General features: G+C 32.7%; 1 pseudogene; it reads left to right on the plus strand.

Moving 5' to 3' along the window:
- The window catches only part of LOC110107518, a 114,011-nt pseudogene extending 97,563 nt beyond the window's left edge, over positions 1-16,448 (plus strand).
- Positions 16,449-23,133: the final 6,685 nt, after the last annotated feature.

Consider the following 23,133-nt stretch of genomic DNA (forward strand, 5'->3'; position numbering starts at 1 on the left):
TGTTATGCAATATCAATATGGATACATATGCTGTGGCTTGTTGATTCCTCTATAATTTGTTATTGCCGATTAAATTGTCTGTTCTTGTGCATCATACTTTCATTGTGCTTATATGATGTCATTTATATGCATGCTTTCAAATTCGTTATATTTGCAGCATTATCAAGGCGATGTTTCTGAGTTGGAACTTTATTTTGTTATTATAAATAACGAATATGGGGAACAAAAAGAAGAAGAGTTACTCCCTGGAGGAAAAGATATTCATGTTACAAAGAAAAATGTTATCACATACATTCATCTCATAGCTAATCATCAATTAGATTATCAGGTCTATTTAAAAAAAATTCTAATTATTTTACTAGGTCAACTTATTCTCAGATATGCTATAACTTTAGCTTTTTTTTATTTGTAGATTCAACATCAAATTTCACATTTTTGCATGGATTTCAGCAACTTTAGGAGAAAGAATGGATTGAAATGTTTAGCGAGCATGAAATCCAAGTATTTGTAGCCTTCAACAACTTTTGTTTGCTTATACTAGACTAAAACTTTTGTTGTTTATTCCTAATAATGTGAACCTGACAAGTAGGTCTTTCATTGTGGGATAATAGAAAGATACAACAAACAACAACAACAACATCAAGCCTTTATCCCACTACATGGGGTCAGCTACAAGAATCCTTTTTCTCCATTGTGTCCTATTAAAACTCAAATTCTCATTTAAATCTAATAAAGAAAGGTCATTCCTAATATTTTCTAACCAAGTCTTTTTATGTTTGTCTCTACCTTTCTTACCATAAGTCAAATCTAATAACTCTACTTTCCTAACTGAGTCATTGGAAGGCCGTCATTTTATGTGACCAAACCATCTTAGGTGACTCTCTATAATCTTATCTTCTACTGGAGCTACTCCAAACTTTTCATGTATATGCTCAATTCGTATCCTATATCTAAGGGTAAAGCTACTCATCCACCTGGGCATCCTCATCTCTGCCACACTTAACTTAGTATTATGCTTCTCTTTTAGTGGTCAACATTCGGCACCATAAAGCATTACAGGCCTCACCACCATCTTATAGAATTTTCACCACCATCTTATAGAATTTTCCCTTAAGTTTGAGGGTACTTTTTTATAACATAATAAGCCCGATGCATTCCTCCACTTCAACCAACCAACTTGAATTCTACTGATAATATAATATCCCCATATATTTGACCATCACTTTGAATAATAGATACAAGATATCTAAAATGTGTACTCATATCAATGACTTGATCGTCCATAGTCACAATCCCCTCACTAGGTCTATTACTACTAAAATTATACTCCATAATTCAAGTTTACCTTCAACTCCCTCTTGAGTCTTATCAACAAGAACAATATCATCAGCAAAAAGCATACACTAAGGTACATCCTCTTACAAATGTCTAGTGAGAACATCCATGACTAAAGCAAAAAGATATGGGCTTAAGGCTGATCCTTGATGTAACCCAACCGAAATAAGGAAATACTTGGTCAAACCACCTTGTGTTTGAACACAAGTAATAGCTCCTGCATATATATCTTTAATGATTTGAATATAAGCATTATTAACTCCTTTTTTTTCAAAAATTCTCTATAGTACTTCTCTTGGAACTTTATCATATGCTTTTTCTAAATCAATGAATATCATATGTAGATCCTCCTTATTTTCTCTATATTTCTCCATTAAACCTCTTAATAAATGTATGGTTTCCATAGTCGACATACCCGACATAAATCCAAATTGATTTTGAGAAACATTAGTATCACACCACAACCTATGCTCCATAACTCGCTCCCATAGTTTTAAAGCATGACACAATAACTTAATTCCTCTATAATTCGCACAATCTAATGCATCACCTTTACTCTTAAAAATAGGAATTAGTACAATCATTCTCCACTTATTTGGCATCTTTTTAGTCTTCAAAATAGTATTAAAAAGTTTAGTAGGCTAAAAAATTCCTTCATCTCCTAAGCATTTCAACACCTCAATTGGAATATCATTAGGTCCAATAGCTTTTCCACCCTTCATTTTCTTTAAAGTGAAAACTTCATAGAATGTTACATTGATGTAGAAGACAATGAATATTCAACTTACTGGTGAATTATTCTAATACATGCTCAAACTATCAAAAAAATATGGCATCTCATTGAAGACAAGTTTAGAGAAATTAAATTTTGGTGATTTGATTATATAGTATATATGCAATGAAAAAAAGAAGATGCACTTATAAGTTGAGATCGAATTGAAGTGAATAGAATAGGAAAAGGAGAGGCATGTCAGAGGGAATAGAATTAGAAAGAAAATAGACATACATAACTTAATGTTAGCACTTTTTATCACTCAATAGGATTGAATGCAAAAGGAATTCATAATTCTGGCCCATCAAATTTTTCAAAATTCAATCACTATTTTTGGATAAATTCCTTAAAGAAAATTTAAAAATCCCTCTTAGCAGGAGTAGGGAAAGACTTGTAGATTAGTTACCATTGCATTAAGTTCATTTCAAAATTGAATTGACTAGTATTTATATAGAATACAACAAAATATTTTATGTTAACCAAATTTAGTGACATTTAAATTGAAGGTTTTGTTTTCTAGCTTCCAATTTAAATTTGTTTATATGTAACTATTCTTAACAAATTTCATGCTAATGAGAAGATTTTTTTTAGTTATTTTGTGGTCTATTTTGGCTTTGATGTACTCATTCAGGCTTTTTATTACTTTCGAAGTAAAAGTTCCAATTAAATATTTCAAATCTAAATTATTCTCCTTTTTTAAATGCTGATGACCTCCATTAATTTGTGTTTGGTTTTATGCAACGTTTCTTTTTTGGCTGAATTTGCTAGTTCTTTTTATCATATATTTATTGGTGGTGTGAGCATTAGTTGTTGAATTGCTTGTAGCTCCAGTGGAGATCAAATTTCAAATTAGGGATTTCTCTTAACATAGTGTTAGAAGAAACCTCAGCCTTGATGAAATTTATCTTAAGGATGATTGCACCTCTCATTGGGAACTATGGTTGTTACCAATCATCTTGATTGATGAAGTTGGTACCAAGGCGATGCCCATAGAAGTAAAAACATTAGCCAAGATACAAAGAGATAAGGGCAAAGGTACAAGGTGAGGAGTTGAAAATGTAATCAAGGACAAAAAAATAATAAAGGCTTTTATGCGCACAATGCTAATGCCATGGACATACGAACTATTTGAGTTTGACATTTAAATAAAAATTGAGGCAAAAAGTTGGTGGAATGACAAAATAAAAGAGCATAGTATATGTAAAAGGGCTGTGGATTGATGTGTTAAATAAGTGATTCACAAAATGCGTTGAAAGGATGAAGCTACATAAATTAGCAAACAAAAGAGTTGAATAACCAGTATAATAGTGAGTTCACTGTTGATGGATTGAAGTTGGAGACCATATCGTAGTTTAAAAAGTGAAGTACAAGGTATATCAAAAATGTACCTTCAAATTTTCATTCACAGAATAATAAATGGACAAAATCAATTGTAAGGTCATGCCTCTTGATTTGTGTCATGTTATCTTTGACAATCTATATCATTTGGAGCACATAACCATCCATTATTTTTTACGACAATAATTTAGATTAGTAAGATTACATCCTTCCTCTCTTATATGCTGACCTTGTTTCCCTCAACCAATTAAATAATATGATTAATGCCAATCAAAGTTTTTATTACTTCTCTTATGTGAGATGACATTAGAATCATAAAGAATCACTTTTGTTTTCTCTGTGCTTAACACTTCCCTTGGCAATTTGATTTACCAGCTCTTGCAGGAGATCTCTATCACTTTAAAGAGGTGAAGGTTTTACCACCTTAAATAGTTATGAAGGAAGGACTAGCCATTAAATGTGGGTGCTTCAGCATGTATTTCATTTATCGACAGTAATTTGATATGACTAATCTTTATACGGCAAACTTGTTGGAGTAGGGAGCGTTCTAGATGAGTAATTCACCGTGGGGATCACCAATGGTACTCATTCCAAATAAGGGCATTATATAGGGAATATGTATTGATTACATGGAACTAAAAAAATATTACCATCAAGGACAAATCAAGGAGTTGATTCACTAGTTGTAGTTAGGCAATCACTTTTATAGGCTAGACTTGAAAGTTGATTACCACTATGTTTCAATTAGAGATGAAGATGCTTAGAAGATTGTCTTAAAAATGAAGCAAGGATTGTTTGAATGACATGTGATGTCATTTGGAATTGATAATGCATAAACAACCTTCATGATATTGATGAATGAGATATTACCCTTTTTAAGTTATATTTTTAGGGAGAAAGAGAGAGAGTGTGAGATAGGGAGAGAGAGAGAAAGAGAGTGAGAGAAGGAGAGAGAGAGAGATAGTGATATATATAATATTATATATATATAAGAGAGAGAGAAAGAGAGAGAGGAGGGAGATAGATAGATAGATAGAGAGAGAGAGAGAGTGAGTGAGATTGAAGGGGAGAGAGAGAGAGAGATTGGGAGGGAGAGAGAAAGGGGGTGGCGTGAGATTGAAGGGATGAGAGAGAGAGAGAGAGAGAGAGAGAGAGAGAGAGAGAGAAGGAATGAGAGTGGGAATGCGAGAGGGATAGATTGAAAAGCTTCCATAATTGAAGAATACTAGGTGAGGTAAAGCTTTGAAGAAGAGACGAATGAAGCAGACTTAAAGATAAAGTTTCCAATGAAAGTGGGGTCTAAACTGCAAGGTAATTGCCTTAGAAGCATCAAAGAGGACGAGTTGGGCCATGGCCAATAGAAATGTGCAGTGCATGAACTAAGTATCCTAGACACGAGTATTGGTTCAAAAATCCCTAATATGGAGCAACACTGAGTAGGGAGTAGGCAATAGTTTCTTGATATGGCCTCCACTCATCTAGTGGTAACCACCAAATGTGGCATTATTATTTCAGATGAGACACTTGATATTATATTCAGCAATGAATCTTACCATACACATAGCATTCTCGATAGAAGAACCAATTTTAGTTTTCAAAATTGGAATGGGTGTTTCCACAATATCTTGTTGACATGAAGTTCACCTAGTAGGATTGGCTATGAAAGTTCCATCATAATTTGAGGTTTGTTATAGAGAAGATCTCATCAAGTCTCTTTAATCCAAGATCAATAAGGAAGTGTAGTTTGCAAATCTTATCCTGAGCTTTCAAATATAGTTTGGCTTTTATGATTAGAGAACTCTTAGAAGAAGCACACAAACTAAGAACCAGGTGCTTAACTACTTTTTATGGAAAGAAAATGCTCAGTAGATAAACAAGGGTGCTACTAAGAGAAAAGGATGATTCTACCCATTTAAAATAGAATTTTTACTTACTATCCATCAATGCATTTCTAAATATTGGAAAGAATTTCGTTAAGAAGATGAATACAAGTTCAATCGTGTATTATGGGAACTACTAAATACAAATACCAATTTGTTAGATAAAATGGAATATGTTATTGTCACGACCTGGGCCGATAATCTCGCATAGGAAAGGCGGGAATGAAAGTCAGACAGTAAAATTTAAAAACATTCACAAATCATAATAAAAAAAATTTCAAATACATAGTAAGATACACTAAAATATTACAATAAAATTTTTATTTCTTTTCATCTATCATTCAATATATCAACTTAAACATAGAGGTTCAAAATGTAAAAGGATATCCATAAATTTTTTTCTTACAAGTCATTATGAATCCTTCTAATCCCAAAATCTCAAAAACCAAAAAGAAGGAACATGATGCCCGTTGTCTCCCTACGACAGTATATAAAGGGTGGTTTATCCGTCATTTTTGCTTGTCATGCTCTTCTAAAAAATGTTTCATAAGTTGGGTGAGTCACAACTCAGTAGATAAAATGATATTCAATTAAATTTAGATGCAAGGAAAGGGGTACAACATGCATATATTTCTAAGTTAAAAAATATTCAACATGTCATAATACATCATCTAAAGTAAAACTGCCTCTAAGTCAATCTTTATGTTCTCTTTCTTTATATAAGCTTGCAATCCATTCTCATTAAGCATTCATGATTCATTTGATGCCTCTTATACATATAACGTAATGGCATGATATTATAATAACAAAATATTAATCACCCATCGCGAAAGTATCATTTATTTTGTACTGATTAGGTACACTTTTAATTGACCATTCCTTTACCATTTGGTTCTAAAGAACCTCTTTACATTTGGCTCAAAAGAGCCCCTTTACCATTATCTCAAAAGAGCACCTTTACTATTGATACTCCGCATCAAACATGCCTATGCAAACATTCCTTATTTATTCATAAAGATACTTTAGCATGTCATTCATGTGTATGATCTAATGTTCTCATTTGATGTTATATGATTGCATAATTTCATGAGAATAGAGAGATGCTCACATATATAATACATGTAAAAGAAGACATACACATTAAATATAAAAGAAACATAAGCTTTATACATTGCAGTTTTATCATGTGCTCAAAAGTATTAATGTAAAAATAATATAAGCTTCATATAAAAGTACAAGTTGCATTTAAAAGAAATAACTTTCTACATGATTGCATTTAGAGAACTTTCCAAATTTAAAAGAATTTCATTTACCTACCTCACTGCAATATGATTTGTCAAACGTCCTAATAAAATCTTTCCTTTACATTATCAATATCTAAAAGAAACATAACATAATGTGTAAATATCACTTGTTTCCACATAAACCTCTCAAAATCCTAAACTATGAGTATAAAGAAATCCATACACTATTCTTATACTTTCTAATGAACCCTTTTCCCAATTCATAATTAATCTCATTCCTATTTTCCCTAAATTTGGGGTTTCATCACGATATTAACTTTTTGGGAATCTCCTTCAAGTCCATTACGTAACACATGCTTAAAGAACCTCCCATACACTTAAATATTAATTAAAGTACAATAAATTTTATGATTAACCTAAATTAAAAATAAGAAAAATATCTTTTTGAGCAAAAGCCCTAATTCTTGCCTCTAAAAACCTTCCTAAGTCTATTTGGTACCATGATACTTCAAAATTTTCATGATTTTGCAAAGTCTTAATTTTTGGAACTTGAAATTTCATCATAAAATTAAATTAACTTCCTATAGAAGTTTTTTAATGCCATTAGGAAGCTTTCTTACAAAGTCATTTTGAAAGAAAATAAAAAATAGTGAAAATTATAATTTTAAAAATATAAATATTTTTGAGAAACATCTCATTTTTATGCTTAGAGTCATCCCCTAGACCTTCCATATCATTTTCTTCATGAGATTTGAAGTTTTTATCAAACTCTAATTTTTCTTTTTTGAGGAAAATCTAAGGAAAACCATGAGAAATTGCTTCTAAGAACTCGACCTTACTTTTTCCTAAGTTTTCCCTTCGATCTCCTTCACGAACCGCCGCCGAAATATCGCCACCGGAGCCGCCGGAGCCTTGAACCCGTATCCCCTCTCTCTGCTTCCCTCTTCCTTTCATTCGGTCGCAAGAACGAATGGGGACCAAATTCATTTCGGTCCCCTTAAGAATGGATGGCTCACACTAATTGCATAAAGTCCTAAATGTCTTCACTTATATTATCTCCGCTTAAATATCTTTAAGAGTACTTTTGTTAAATTGAAACTTTTATGACTTTTAACTTCCAAATTACGTGAAATTCAATATGGGTTCTTTATACTGATTTACTCAAAATTTTGCATACTATATTGTAAAATTTATTGTGTCGAATTCTGACGACTTAAATTTTTTTCCTAATGTCATCGTGCCGCATTGAAATGCATGTGACGCTGATGATCGATAAATTTTTTGGGTTTTACAGCTACATCCCTTGCTTTCCATTAACTCTTGTCAATTGAAAAAAGATAGCGCAAATTAGGAAGACCAATCTGCAACAATAGGTATTAGTATTATAGCTAAAAAAATTTTTACTTGGTGCCCTAATTTAATAAGCATTTTTTAATCAATAAAATATTGAGTTCTTACCACAGTATTATAATGTAAATATGCAATATAGGAAAGGGTACGTATGATGCAAATAGCTTATAAAGGGCACATATAAACCATTTTGATGCTCAGAATCCAGCCAATAAGGTAAAACTCAAGCATTAAGGGCACATATGAAGCGTAAAGCGTCCTCCATTATGGGAATTATGAGGGGGCTTATGGAAACATAATTACCCTTGTACTTGTGGAAATGCTGCCATTCCAAACCCGTAATCCAAATCACAATCGAGACAACATAACCACTACTCAAGTCCTATCCTCTAACCATGTAGCAAATTATTTTTGGAAAAAAAATGAAAAACATCTAGATGGAGTTTGTATAGTTACTTTGAAGTTACCAAAAATAGAGTTGACATGGTTATTAATCATGTCAACATGTTGAGATACAATGCGTTGTCATGCATTAGCTGGATAAAATGTTATTGTTAGTCCGCAAATTTATTTATTAACTTTAGCCCTTATGCTTAACAAACAAAAATATTAGAGTCAAATAATTAACTAATGCAACTTAGAATTAAATAATTAACTAATCCAACTTACGTGATAAAGGAGCAGCAGATGAATATCGCTCTGGTTTACTTGATTCCACCTTGATAGAAGAATAGTGCTTAGATTTCTGCTATAAAACTATGAGCTTCAAATATATATTTTCTTACTTTAATAGCAGTTGCAACAATTAATCCAACATCTTTCTAGCTAAAATGGAAACTATGTATTAAAAAAAGGGTTAATGATAACATTTGCTAAGAATAAAACTTAAGATACAACATCCAGAAAGAGAGAACTTTTTTAATATGAAATAAAATAGTCACGGGTCAAAGTCATAGTCAATGCACTTCTATTAGATAAGAGACCAAAATACCAAGAAAATATATCTCATATAAATAAGTTATATGGAGGCGTGCATTCCATTTATTCACTTAACTAAACTTACAAAGGATGAAAAAAAAAAGATCACAAATATGCATAGCATATATTTACATGGTATAATGTCCATATATATATATATATATATATACATACATACATATATGTGGGATGGAGCTTTCTTCTCCGAAGATGAGAATTATCATTCTCCATCGAATTAGATTTTGATATTGTCATCATGAAATTGTTGCAAATCTAGTTTCATGGAAATCTAGTTTCATGGCTTATGTTTTGATGATTGACAAACACTATTGATTCTCTTGGACTGCTTATTAATTCTATATTTTCAAGAATTGAAGACCGGACGAACAAATGAAGCTAGTTCAAGCATGGGTAGGTTAGGGTTGAGTAAGTCTATATTTTTTTTTTCTTCTTGAGTCAATTTGTAATGTTCAAGAGACTAATGCAAAGTAACCATATACACACAGACACACACACACTTGAGAGACTTAGAATTTCTATTTTTTACTCAAATCAGCCTGGATGATCGGGCTTAAAATAGAAAATCTAATCAGGGGTTCTTAATTAAGGCAACCGTCATTAGCAAATCGGCCTGGATGATACGTGTAATAGCTAGGACGATAGGCTCAAAACAGAAAAAATTGCCACCATAAACAATTAAGGTATTATGTATTTTTGGTAATCGGCCTGGACGATATTCACAAATTATGCCTTAATTGATCAGACAATCAAGGCAGTAATTAAGGATGATTGATACAATCACATCATCCTGGATGATCACAGGATCGGCATCGGCCAGGATGATCTAGTCAAAAAACCTTAGTTACTCCTAGACGATCTGGATCAGACAGCTTGCATTCAGGGCGATCTGGACGATTTTCCTCTGATTTAAACTGATGAGCCGGGACAATCATGATATCATCCTGGACGATCAAGCTAATTTTCAATCATCCAGTTTGCATTCAGGGTGATGCTCTGGCCGATCTTCTGAGATTTGTACTGATCGGCCAGGACGATTTCCATATCGTCCTGGACGATATAATCGACAACTTGCAATTAATGAGCTCCTTTGAAGCTCTTCTATTTAAGAGATGAAACAACCAACTTGTGCTTAATGGCAGATGATAATATGGATCAAGAAGAGGTATGTGAACTTTCCTACAATCAACTCCTTAAAGTTTTTGAAAAGATTCATGCATCATATAGGAAACTAAATAAAACATATGCTAGCTTGAAATTAGAATTCTTGAATCTACAAAAAGAGCATGAAATTTTAACTAAAGATCATCAAACAATTGATTCAAATCATATGACTTTATTTGATGAATTTGATGAGTTAAATAATAATCATTGTGAATTAGTTGAAAAGCATGATGCATTAAAAGTTTCACACACATCACTTGAATCTGATTTTAAGAAGTCTAAAGAGATGGAGAAAAATTTGAGGATTGAAAATGAGGTCATAAAGAGCACTAATTTGAAGATTCAAAATGAATTAGAAACATGTAAGAAAACTAGGACGACACCTACTTTTGATCAATTGCCAAAACCTAGGAAGAGGCATTATAACTCAAACCACTTAAGAAATCATTTTCCTGGAGTTAGATGTTTATCATGTGGCATGCTAGGACACATCTCACACACTTACACAGTTCACCATAGTACACATTGGGTGTGGAGACCAAAGGTGCATGATCCACAGCATACCACATATGTATTGTATTCTACTTTTCATAAGGAGGGACCCAAACCTGGTTGGGTTCCTATATCTAACATTTGATAATCTTGCAGGCGGGCTCTCACAAAAGGCCTCGTGAGAGTATGTGGTACCTAGACACCGGATGCTCTCGACATATGACAGGTGATGCCAATCAGTTTGTTGTACTATAGTCCAGGACTGGAGGCAAGGTTACTCTTCGAGACAACACCACTAGGAAGGTGGTAGACTCAGGTATAATTGGTAATTCCAAGAACTTTATGATTGAAAATGTTTTACTTGTAGATGGATTGAAGCACAACTTGCTCAGCATCAGTCAACTCTGTGACAAAGGCTTCATCGTGCAATTCTTTGCAAATTCATGCATTGTAAGTTTAAGTAACAACACTATTTTGCAGGGAAAGAGGATCAACAACGTCTACATGCTTGATTTAAATAACATTAAATGTGCTGCTTCATTTTGCTTAAAAATAGTGAACAATATCAATATCTTGCAAGATGTTTGGATTTTTGATAAATCCATTTCAAAATGGCCTACCTTTGTAGCTAATATGGGATAGGATATCATAAATCTAGATTTCTTTTTCAATGGAGGAGAATGGGATGCTGATAAATTGAAGCTATTCTTTGGACCTAAGTTGATTGAAATTATTAACATGGTCCATATATTCTCTAATTTAAATGAGGATTAATTAGAACTCAAATTTAAGTTCTCTGGCAAATCTCTTCTAGCTTTAATTTCTATAAAATCTGAAAATGATGGAAGTGAAGATCCAACCTGAAAATGGAGAAAAAATCTAAAGCTTAGACCCCGAGTAAGTCTATTTTGGTGGAGACTTGGCATCAATGCTATACCATCAAACATTTTTTTGAAACACAGAAATTTGTCAAGGAATGAAGATTGTCTGAGAGGTTGCAAGTCTGTGGAAGATGCTTCCCATATTGTGGTTAATTGTCAAAAGCTGATACATATATTCAATGTTATTAGAAGCTAGGGCTTCTCTGTTCCTGTCTTTAAATCCATTCAAGATTGTTTTCTAGCCTTAAATTTAATGGCTAATATTGATCCTTTAATTGGAAACATTTACTGTTCTGCGATTTTTTTAAATTGGATCAACAGGAACAATGTGGCTCATAGGGGAAAGGAAGGTAGCACCTCTTTCATAGCAGCTAATGCTATCAGCATGGCTGAAGCCTCTTTAAAAAAAAATAAAATACTAGGAAACTAACGAATCCTCACAGCTGCCATTTAATTGGTTTCCCCTACCCCCCAAATGGATTAAATTAAATATTGATACCTCTGTTAAAAGTAATTACAATGCTGGTATTGGCGGTGCCTTCCGAGATTATAGAGGGAGGCTACTTTGTGCATTTGGTATAAAGTGTAAGCACTGGGATCCAGCTCAAATGGAGATGTATGCTATTTTGTCAATAAAATCTTTTATTCTTTAATGGAGATATGATTACAAAGGAATCATCATAGAGGATGACAATAAAAATATTATAGTTTTTGCCCATAAAATCTTTAATAAGCAACCAAGTTATGAGGAATGCTTATGCAATTTGGACTTCTCTTTTCTATCGGTGTTCAACCAGGTTCTTTTCCATTTTGTTCATAGAAATAGAAATAAATTAGCAGATTTTTATGCTAATTATACTTGCTCCTTTGATTTCTTTTGGGATGATCTCAGTAGAAATAAGGTTCCTCCTAGTTTTATTTCATTACTCAAGGAGGACTGTGATTGTGAAGCAATCACTTAGTTTATTGTACTTTCTTTTTTCTTTAATAAATTTGCTTTATGCATTTCATAAAAAAAAAAGAAACACAGTCATTTGAAATCTAATTTAGGGTCTATTAAGTACATTTTGATATGACATGTGTCATATATTTGAGCCAATTTGGAGGACTACAGCCCCAAAAACTATGTTAATCTCCAAATGCTACAAAATCTTCAAATATTTACACCCTTTACCACGGAGCATGCCATATAGTGGAATTTGTCCTTGGTACCCCTTTAAAACCTTCCAACCACTCTCATGGCCTTTGTTATGACCTATTGATAACAAACCTACACTTTCCTGTTGAGTCCAGTAATTAGGTTGTTAAGCCTAAGTAAATGTCCCAAGGCTACCAAGAGGGGGGTGAATTGGTAGTTTTTAAAATTTAAACCCTCTTAATAATAAAGTTTAACCGAAATAGCAACTATTCAAACATTTCCTACATTCAATTTGAGCCAATGATGACCAAGGGTCAAAATGACCAAAATGCCCTTTAAGTTTTTTTTTTTGTCTTTTCCCCAAAATCCAACATGGCTTTCCCTCCTCTACCTCCAAAACCTATCCCAATAAACCATGAATGTCATTTAGGATCCATTAAACCCAAACCCAGATCTTGGGTCAACTTGATTGACCAAGTCAACATAGGTTGACCCAAAAGCCCCTTAAGGGTTAAAATAGTTATTTAGACTGAAGCGACCTCCCCAGACCTTGGAACCACCTCTAGTGGACTCCTTTGATCATTTCAAACCTTTTGAGTCCAACCCCTACTGCCAAATCAATTAGGTTCACCAAGTCAACTAGGGTTGACAAAATCTACCTTTAGACCATTCATACTTTTAAACCAAATTTTAAGTGGTTTAAAATCCTCTCAACCCTTAAAATGTTTTCCAATCCATGGTATAATTGTTTCTAAAATCGCCATTGGTCAAACTTAAGTCAAGTTGACAAAGTAAATTCATTACAACTTGGTTAAACTTCCTTAATTTGCTTATATATTGATCCTATCCTCTTTAAATCTATTTGAACTCAACCAATAAGCTAAATACATCTCTCTTATTCCACCTAGGTATTTAACATGACTGTTGACCAATCAAACTGATCAACAAACCATTAAATACCATTTAAATGGCCAACTCTCCTTGCCTATGCAAGTCCCTTTAAATGCAAGCTAGTTAGGGTTTCTAAATATGAGCTAAAGCTCTCTTATTACCCTCCAAACTAGGCCCAAGCACTGATTTAACTAAATGTGGAAGGAATGGTCCACCCCTATCCATTTAAGCACCCAATGGTCATAAGGCCAATCTAGCATTTGTCCCTACTTTTCAATCACTCCAGGGACATGTGGCAGCCATCTAAAACCTCCTCCAATTAATCTCATTGATTTATTCAAGCTGGAGAGACTTGAATAGGGAAAAAACACTCATTTGAAAACACATTAAATCCATCTCTCTCTCTCTCTCTCTCTCTCTCTCTCTCTCTCTCTCTCTCTCTCTCTCTATCTATCTATCTATCTATCTATCTATCTACATAAGCCTCTCAAGATCCCAAACTCTTTTCATATGGGAATTCCAAACCTCCCTCTACATTTTTCTTGTAGAGACCCACCACCCAAAACTCACCGACGATGAGATCTTTGACAACCTCAAGCCGAATCAGTCCAATGCTCTTTCCAGGCAATCCATAGCTTATCAAAAATGGATTCAAGAGGGAAAACATATGTGGACAGTCTACAAGCTCAACCATTGATTAAGCGGTCCAAAACATCTAATAAATCATGTTAAAAACAAAACCCTAAAAAGTAGCACTTAGGCTAAATAGATTTTTAAAAAGTATTTTTTAAGCTGCACAAAACACACCACGTAATTTTGTTTTTGTTACATCTCTCCATGATTAAAATTTTAAGTTATTTGGTTAACTGGATCAAGAGAACGAGCTATTTTTGCGTTAAGGGCTTCAACTTCACATTAGGCACACAATGTATTCCTCTATTTGAATCTACATCCAACCGCATCTGTACCATTGATTTAAAGGGTGGAAGATCGGACAGCTCTGCAGTGGAGCTGATGAAGATAAGATAAAACTACATCTCGTCATTATTGCTTGATGAGTGTGTGGTGGTGCAATCATCAGTCGCTAATGCGTCGACCTATGGTTTGCTTCATCCAATCGGATGCCTCCATGTGTCTTTCACTTCCATGCTACAACAGTTTTATTTTAATTATTTTTAATTAATTTTAAGTGTATTTTATTTAACAAAATAGTTAAAAATTATTAAACATTATTTAAAAATCAGAAAAATAAATAGTTCTTATCAAATTGTTCTGAATTTTGAATCCATTTAATTAAACTAAATATCTAAAATATTTAATTTATTTTAAATAATTTTAAAATAATTAAAACTTGATATTTTAAAAATTAATAAATTAAACTAAGTAAAATTAGTTTTAAAAACTTGAGATAAATTTATTTTAAAACTCATTTCAAATTAGAAAGGGAATTTAAATTATTTTAAAATTTAAATACATTTAAAATATTTAATATAAATACTAGAATATATTAAATATATAATTATTTAGATTAAATTTAAGAGTTATTGAAATATTAACTTAAAAAACTTTAAAAAAAATAATGTTTTTAAATATCTAAATATTTAAATAATATTCAAATAAAATTTAATTTAAATAATTTTCAAAATTATAACAATTTACATTTCAAATTCATTTCAAGTTATTAAAGTATTTTGTTTTTAAATTATTTTAAAACTTTTTTGAATTTAATCTTGATTGATTTTCAAATTATTTTAAAACTATATCATTTTTTTTAGAAATACTAAAACTAACCTATTTTCTAATATTAAATTTTATTTTGAAATTGTATACATTAAATCTTGAGAGCTTTAAGAAAAATCATGGGATTTTATACATGGTTTGAGCTTATTTGACTGTAAATCAAGGGGATGTATTATTGTATAGTTGTGTTTCAACTATTCACTAATTAAGCTATTACTTATATTAATTATTTTCAAACATTCCATGTTTAGGATGCACACACTCACTTAGCCTAGGATCTCCTAGTTGTAAAGACTTGATGTGTTTATGTGTACATATCATGCATATGGTTAAGGGTTAGTGACATGGATTTAAACACACTTAACTTAGTTACATCCTAAGGATAATAATTAAGTACCTCTTTAGAAAACTTGGATTAATTTTAGTAAATAAGATACACTTCTTATTGACTTGAGACTCGAAACATTCAAATTTAGTGACATCTTCAGGCCATATTAAAATTCCTAGTAATTTTAAATGTCATTATGCCCCTTAAGTAACTAATTTGATATTAAACACTTAATTAACTCTCAAAACTTAATTAAATTCTAATAAAAAAATGAATAAAAAAATTACTTATAATGGCTCAAATTGGCCAAAATTCAAACCTTAATTTAATAAAAATAAATCCCAAAATTACCTATAAAAAACTTGTATATTCCTAATAATTCTCTCCATAAATTGACATCTTATGAATAGATTTTTAATATGCCAAATGTATCCAGATGAACCCCCACCATTAATTTATAGCCAAATAAAGTAAAGCTAATATCACATATCAATGAGAAGTAAAATATATTTAATTATAACCATAAGGAATACTTAATCAATAATAAAAATTTGAAATAGTTTTTCCATATATATACCCTCCTTATAAAGCTCCAATGAGTAAAAGCCCCTTGAATTTTTAATTGGCGCTAACGGTTAAAGGAGCAAATGGCGGTGGATGATCGCCGGCTCTCTGCCAACGATTGTCCTAAGTTCGATCAAAAATTATCAACTAAGGATCGAAAGAAGTCTGGAGATAACGATTGGCAAGGTCAGTACTTGGAATCTGAAAATCTACAGTAAGGTTTTTCGTCAAATTCTATTTTGGTTGCAGGTAATTCGGAAAGCTTGGATATTGAAGATGGTCTTTTGAATTTGGATTCTCATCAACGAATTCAAATGGATTTGATGAAACGATGAGGTTCTTTGGTAATCAAAGAGAATTGTGATCCATCACCAAAACAGATCAAATATGTGGAAGGTAAAGGCAAATCAATTATGGAAACGGGAGGTTTTGTAACTCCTAAATTTTTAGTGTGATAAATGAAGATTTGCGAGATTCAGTTAACAATAATACTCATTCTATTATGAATAAGGAAAACGTATCAGCTAGAGTTAAGATGAGTGATAATTTGCCTAAACCATCATTTTCTGCTCTAGTAAACACATGGAGTAAAAAGCCGCATATTAAAGTGGATTTCAAATATGAAGAGGTGGTTTTTTCTGAAGATGGAAAGGCTATTAAACTTGATTCTAAATTGGAGGAGATGAATTCAAAAAAACTATCAAATTCTCTGGTAGTCAGAGTTTTTGGAAAAGAATTACCTTCAAACATAGTGGCATGAGAATTAAGGAAGCAATGGAGAAATTTTGGTCATTTCCACTTTACCACATTGGGTAAAGGTTGGTTTTTGTGTTCTTTCTCTTTGGAAGATATGGTAGAAGCAGCTCATTCCGGTGGGCCATGGTTTGTAAATGAGCATAATGTAGGCATGGAAAGGTGGTCTCCAGATTTCAATCCTTCTTCCACCAACGGTCTTTCTTCTCCAATTTGGATTAGAATGCCACATTTACCATTGCAATGTTGGGATGAAAAGAATATTGCTTGCATAGCTTCTAGAATTGGAAAACCACTCATGCTAGATGGAAACATGTTCCAATGGGGAAAAAGAGAGTTTGCTAGAATTTGTGTGAGGATCAAAATTGATCAACCTCTCCCTTTAGGTGTATGGGTTGATAGCATGGGTGGAAGGTTCTTCCAAAAAGTGGAATATGAAAAGGTATCCAACTTTTGTTTTGTTTGTGGGAAGATCGGACATGTTGAGAAGGATTGTGTCCCTTTTGTTCAAAATAATATGGAGATGGTTGAGAAAAAAACTGAAGGAAACGGTGTTGAAAAGGCTCTTGATGACCAGAAAAATACTTCCTATGGGCCTTGGATCCATTTGAATAATAATAAGAAGAAGATTCCTATTCAAAGGAATAAACCCAACCGTCCAGCCTCCTTCAAATATGTGAAAAAATCTGATGTTCAAATGAATGTTGTAGAAGAGGTTTTAACTACTAAAGTAATTGGCTTGGAAAAAAGCAATGAGATCATGGTAAAGCCAAATGAAATTGCTTCCCTTGTAGTAGAAGAGGTTGATAATATCAAATGTGGGAAGGGTTGCTTGCGAACTCAGGTAGATCCTAAGGGATTACCTGCGAACTCAAGTATTCCCTATCATAATTCGGATAACAGGCTTCAATATATAATCACTGAGCAAGTGAAGGTTCATTCAGAAATTGGGACTACTGTCAACAACTTTTATACTAATTCCATTCAGCAATTAAGGTTCCGTAATTCTAATGAAAATACAGTTAATTCAGGTGAAGCTGAAATCCAAACTGCTGTTATAACAGATCAGAGGGTTGCTGAAGGGAATTCAAAATTGGAATTAAATCAAAAAATTTTAGTTTCACCCTCCAACAAATTTGAACTTTTGAATGATTTATGTGAAGATAGCATTGAATTAAAATCTCATTTGGATTCCTTGGATGGAGAGGTTGAAGAAGGTGAAGTGGCTTTTGTGAGAGAAAATTGGCTGAATAAGGATACAGTTGTTATTGATTAATGCAATGCTGATAATATCAAAGGTTCCATGCTTAAAGGAAATACTTTGGTGAACAATGGAAAGGTTTCTTCTCAGAAGAGTAAACTTGCTAAAGAAGTAAGGCACTTGGGCCCCTTAAATATAACTTCAAGACATACTAGAAATAGTGTCAACAAGAGTAAGGGTGGGGGTAACTCCCCATTCAAATCCAAATGAGTTCAATTAGCTTTTGAAACTGTAGGGGGGCTAATAAGAAAGGGGCCTCCTTATATTTGAAGGAATTTATAAAGGATTGGGATGTTTTCTTTGTTGGCATTGTTGAAACTAAATTGGTTTCTCTTTCTAAAGAAGTCTTTGGTAAGATGATGGGTATTGAATGGAAGTTCAATCTTCAGCCGTCTAATGGAAATTCTAGTGGTATAATGGTTATTTGGAATTCCAATATAGCAGATTTTACTATAATAAAGTCCTCTGATCAATGTATTTTGGGAGAATTGGACATTTTCAATAAAGGCAAATGGATGGTGGCTACTACATATGGTAGAAGAGACGTGCAAGGTAGAAGGGATTTGTGGAGTTTCATGGATGGAGTTGCAAATCAGGATGTTCCTTTTATAGCCGGTGGGGACTTCAATTGTATCCTATCTCAGGATGAAAAGAAGGGTGGAAAAAATTTTTCTTTTTCTAATGGTCCAATGGAATCTTTTATGAATAGGAATGACTTACATGATGTAGGTATTCTTGGATCAAAATTTACATGGTGTAATAACAAAAGTGGAAGTGCCCAGATTCTTGAAAGGCTTGATAGATGTATGCTGAATTCTAAGGCATTGGAACTAATCAATCAAGCAACAATAAGGCATTTGAATAGAATTGCTTCTGATCATTGCCCCATCGTTTTGAAGATGTTTAATCCAAAACCTCATGGCTATAAAATTCGTAAATTTGAAGACATTTGGCTATCCTTTACATCAGCTACTTCGGTGGTTAAATTTTCCTGGGCCAAACCTGTTAAAGGTGACGACATGGAAGCTCTAAATAAGAAATTAAATAGAGTTTTAAAGGCCTTATTTTTTTGTAGTAAGGCTAAGCATCAACAACTTGATACATTATAGAAGAATTTGAAAAAAAGATATTGAAGTTTTACAACAAGAAGAAGCTTCGGATCATGAATTTCCAACCAGCAAAAATTCTGATTCTGAAATCAAAAATCTTTGAGTTCAATTCTACTCTTGCTAGATTAAATACCTGGTGGAAGCAAAGAGACAAAGCAAAATGGGTGAAATAAGGGGATATGAACTCTTCTTTCTTTCATTCTTATGCTAATGGAAGAAGGAATGTCAATTTTATAAGACAATTAAAGAATGAAGATGGAGGTTTGATTGAGGAACCGACTGCTATAAGGATTTGCTTTTCTCTATTTTTTGAAAACAAATGGAAGCAAAGAGATTGTAACTTGAACAATTGGCCTGTTTTTTATAAAATTTTGAATCAAGAAGATTATGTATTCTTAGAGTCTGCTTTTACTCTAAAAGATTTGGAGGAGGTTATCAAAGAACTTGGAAACAATATAGCACAAGGAAAAGATGGGATCACTTATTCTTTCTTCAAAGCATAATGGATGATAATTGGAAAGGATGTATGGAAAGCCATTCAACTTTTCTTTATTTCAGGTAAAATGTCTTCTAAATGGAAAGAAACTTTGGTAACTCTCTTACCCAAAATTAAAAATCCTCTCACACCTTCTAACTTTAGGCCTATTAGTCTTTGTATGATTATTTACAAGATTGTGGCCAAAGTTTTATTGAATAGGTTAATGAAAGTTATTCATTAGCTTGTATCTAAGGAGCAAGTTGCATTTATAAAAGGGAGGTCTTTATCTGATAACTTGCTTCTTGCTCATGAACTTTTCTATACGTTCAGATTTTCTAAATCTAAAAGAGGAATGGTGGCTATCAAAATTGATATGGAACAAGCATACGATAGTATGGCTTGGGATACACTTAAGAAAATTTTGAAATACTTTGGTTTTCCTGATAGATTTTCAAATCTTATAATGGATTGTGTTATTGATCCAATTTTCTTGGTTCAAGTAAATGGTATGATTTTGGAAAAAATAATAGGGAAAAGTGGCTTTAGACAAGGTGGCCCTTTATCCCCTTATTTGTTCATACTTTGTCTCAACTACTCACCAAAACATTTCTTATCAAAGGAAATCATTTGGGTTTGAAAGCATCTTCCATGGCTCCTAGAATCTTAAACCTTTTATATGCCGATGACATCTTGATATTCTCAAATGCAAAGAAGGAAAATTAAGAGAATCATGAAGGATTACTGCAGCTGGACAGGATAGATTATCAATGTCAATAAATCTTCCATAATTTTCAACAAGAATATGGAAAGAAGAAGGAGGAAATATATCTCTTAAATCATGGGGATCAAAGAAGTCAAAGAGCTCAGTTACTTGGGTAATAAGATCACTTTAAGGCGGCTGAAGTCTTCAGATTTTTCAAACATTTTGGAAAATGCTGCTGGGAGACTAGATATCTGGGGAAAGAAATTCATATATTCGGCGGGTAGAATTACCCTAATTAAATCTGTTATTCAAGCTTTACATGTCTTGGTACCATTATCTGTTCTAAAAAAGCTCGATAAATTATTTAGAGATTTTTTATGGAATAAAAACAATGGTGATAATGGTTTACACTATGTGGCTTGGAAAGAAGTATGTTTACCGGAAAAACAAGGAGGACTTGGCATCATTTCTGCTGTAGATTCCATAGAACCTTTGAGAGCAAAATGGGTTTGGAAATTATTAAACAAGCCTTATTCCCTGCTCAACAAAACTCTTTCAGCTAAATACGGTAATTTCTGCTTTGAAGATGAAAGGAAGAATAATTGTTCGACTTCTTGGAAGTTGATCAGAAGTGGAGCTAATGCTTTTAAAAACATAGTGAGATGGTACATTAAAGATGGGATTTCCGTTAACATTATTAAGGATATTTGGATTCTTGATAGAAGTTTGGAAAGTTGGCCTACTTTCTTTTCTGTTGAAATTGACAAACTTAACAATCTCTCTAGTTTCATTTCGGAAGGAGCTTGGATAATAGAGGAACTTAAGAAATATTTTGGGGAAGATATAGTAAAGCTTATCTGCAGTTTAAAGATTGGAGTTGAGAACCATGAAGACAAGTTGGAATTATTAAATTCTCATTCCGGTAAAACTATTTCATCATTGGCTAAAACTGCTATTTGCAATATTAATGAGGTAAATAACTCTTTCCTTAATGATCGGAGCTGCATTAAAAATCTTAAGCTTAATCCCCGAGTTTCACATTTCTAGTGGAGATTATTAAAGAATGCTCTTCCAACCACGGATTTGTTGTTATATAGGAGGTTGATTGGATGTAACCTTTGTCTAAGAGGTTGCAATTTAATTGAAAATGGTGATCATGTTGCTGCAAATTGCTTCAAATTAAAAATGGTTATCAAGAATGCCAATTGTTGGGGTTTCAATTTACCTTTCCTTAACAGTTTGGATGAATTTTTCTCTTATTTGAAAATTCAAATCAAGAATAATTCTTTTTTAGCTAATTTATATTATTCCATAGTATTCAACTCTTGGAAAAGTAAAAATTTGTTAATACATGAAGGCATTGAGATGGGGGATGGAATTATTGTGACGAATGCCATTACTTTTGCATCTAACTCTTCTTATCATTTTCATTCGGACAACTGGGGTGTTAACCAGCATGAGCTGATTTCTTCTTCTTGGCACCCCCCTCCACCCGGATGGATAAAAGTTAATATAGATGCATCTCTACAAAGTTCTAATGCAGTTAGAATTGGGGGTATCTTTAGAGACCACAAAGGTAGAATGCTATTATCTTTTCATTTGTCACTTATGCATTGGGATATTGGAGCTTTAGAGATGTTGGTTGTTTGTTCCGTGAGCAATGTGATTCAAAATTGGATGTTTGATGCTAAAGGAGTAATTGTAGAAGGGGATAACTTCATTGTTATTTCTCATTTTCAAAAATTGATGAAGATGGACAAAAGATTAATGGATGAAGGTTCTAAAGAGGACTTGGACTTTCTAAAAGAGTTTAAGGTAATCATTTTCCATTTTGTGAATAGAAGTTGTAATAAGTTAGCCCATTAGTGTGCTAACCATGCTTTAAAGGGTAATTTCCTTTGGGATGTGCTTGAAGTCAATAAGGTACCTCCTACCTTTTATTCTTTGTTAAAGGAGGAAAGTGATAGGATTTCTATCACTTAACTTTGTTTTTCCCTTTTAATTGCATTATGCAGTTCTTCAAAAAAAAAAGAGTAAAAGCCCCTTAAAACTTGCCCCTCTTTAGTTCCCATTGATTTATAGAATTTTTGCATAAATTAGTTAGTTTCTCAAGATAATTGAAAAAAGTTATGTACTAGTAAATAGGTAATATGCAATATGTGAGATAACAAATTAAAGAAAATTTGTCTAATGTTCAAATCTAGAAATCTAAGAATATGGATATATAAATAAGAATTATCATGTTAATTAAAACAAAAAAAATGACTAAATTGAATGCCAATGCATAAAATTCTATGCCATCTCCATAACTTAGGGAGATCCAACAAAAAGACAAAGAAAGTTCTCCAATTGGTAAATGAGCCTATGAATGGGTAATTTGATGACTAAATATTGTTAATACTAAAATAAGTCAATATCCTATAGGACACGGAGGACACGGAGGATGAGTAGTACTCTTATTTATTTGATGAACTTATGATGAACCTATGAGTGAACTTATTTGGTTTAAATATTTTGTTTGATGAACTTGTTATGTGTAATCAATAACTTTATTTGTTGAGTTTAAACATTAGTACTCAACTTTTGTTTGATGAGTTTATTTATTTCGATGAGCATTGTAGAAATAATAATAGTTGTGATTAATTATAGTGGCGTGTTGCCCATATTTGTTAGAGCTTTGTTGCCTTTTTTATGCATGTTTAGACTTTAGGATAAA

The sequence above is a fragment of the Dendrobium catenatum genome, unplaced genomic scaffold, assembly GCF_001605985.2.
Source record: "Dendrobium catenatum unplaced genomic scaffold, ASM160598v2 fragScaff_scaffold_231, whole genome shotgun sequence".
Classification (NCBI taxonomy): domain Eukaryota; kingdom Viridiplantae; phylum Streptophyta; class Magnoliopsida; order Asparagales; family Orchidaceae; genus Dendrobium; species Dendrobium catenatum.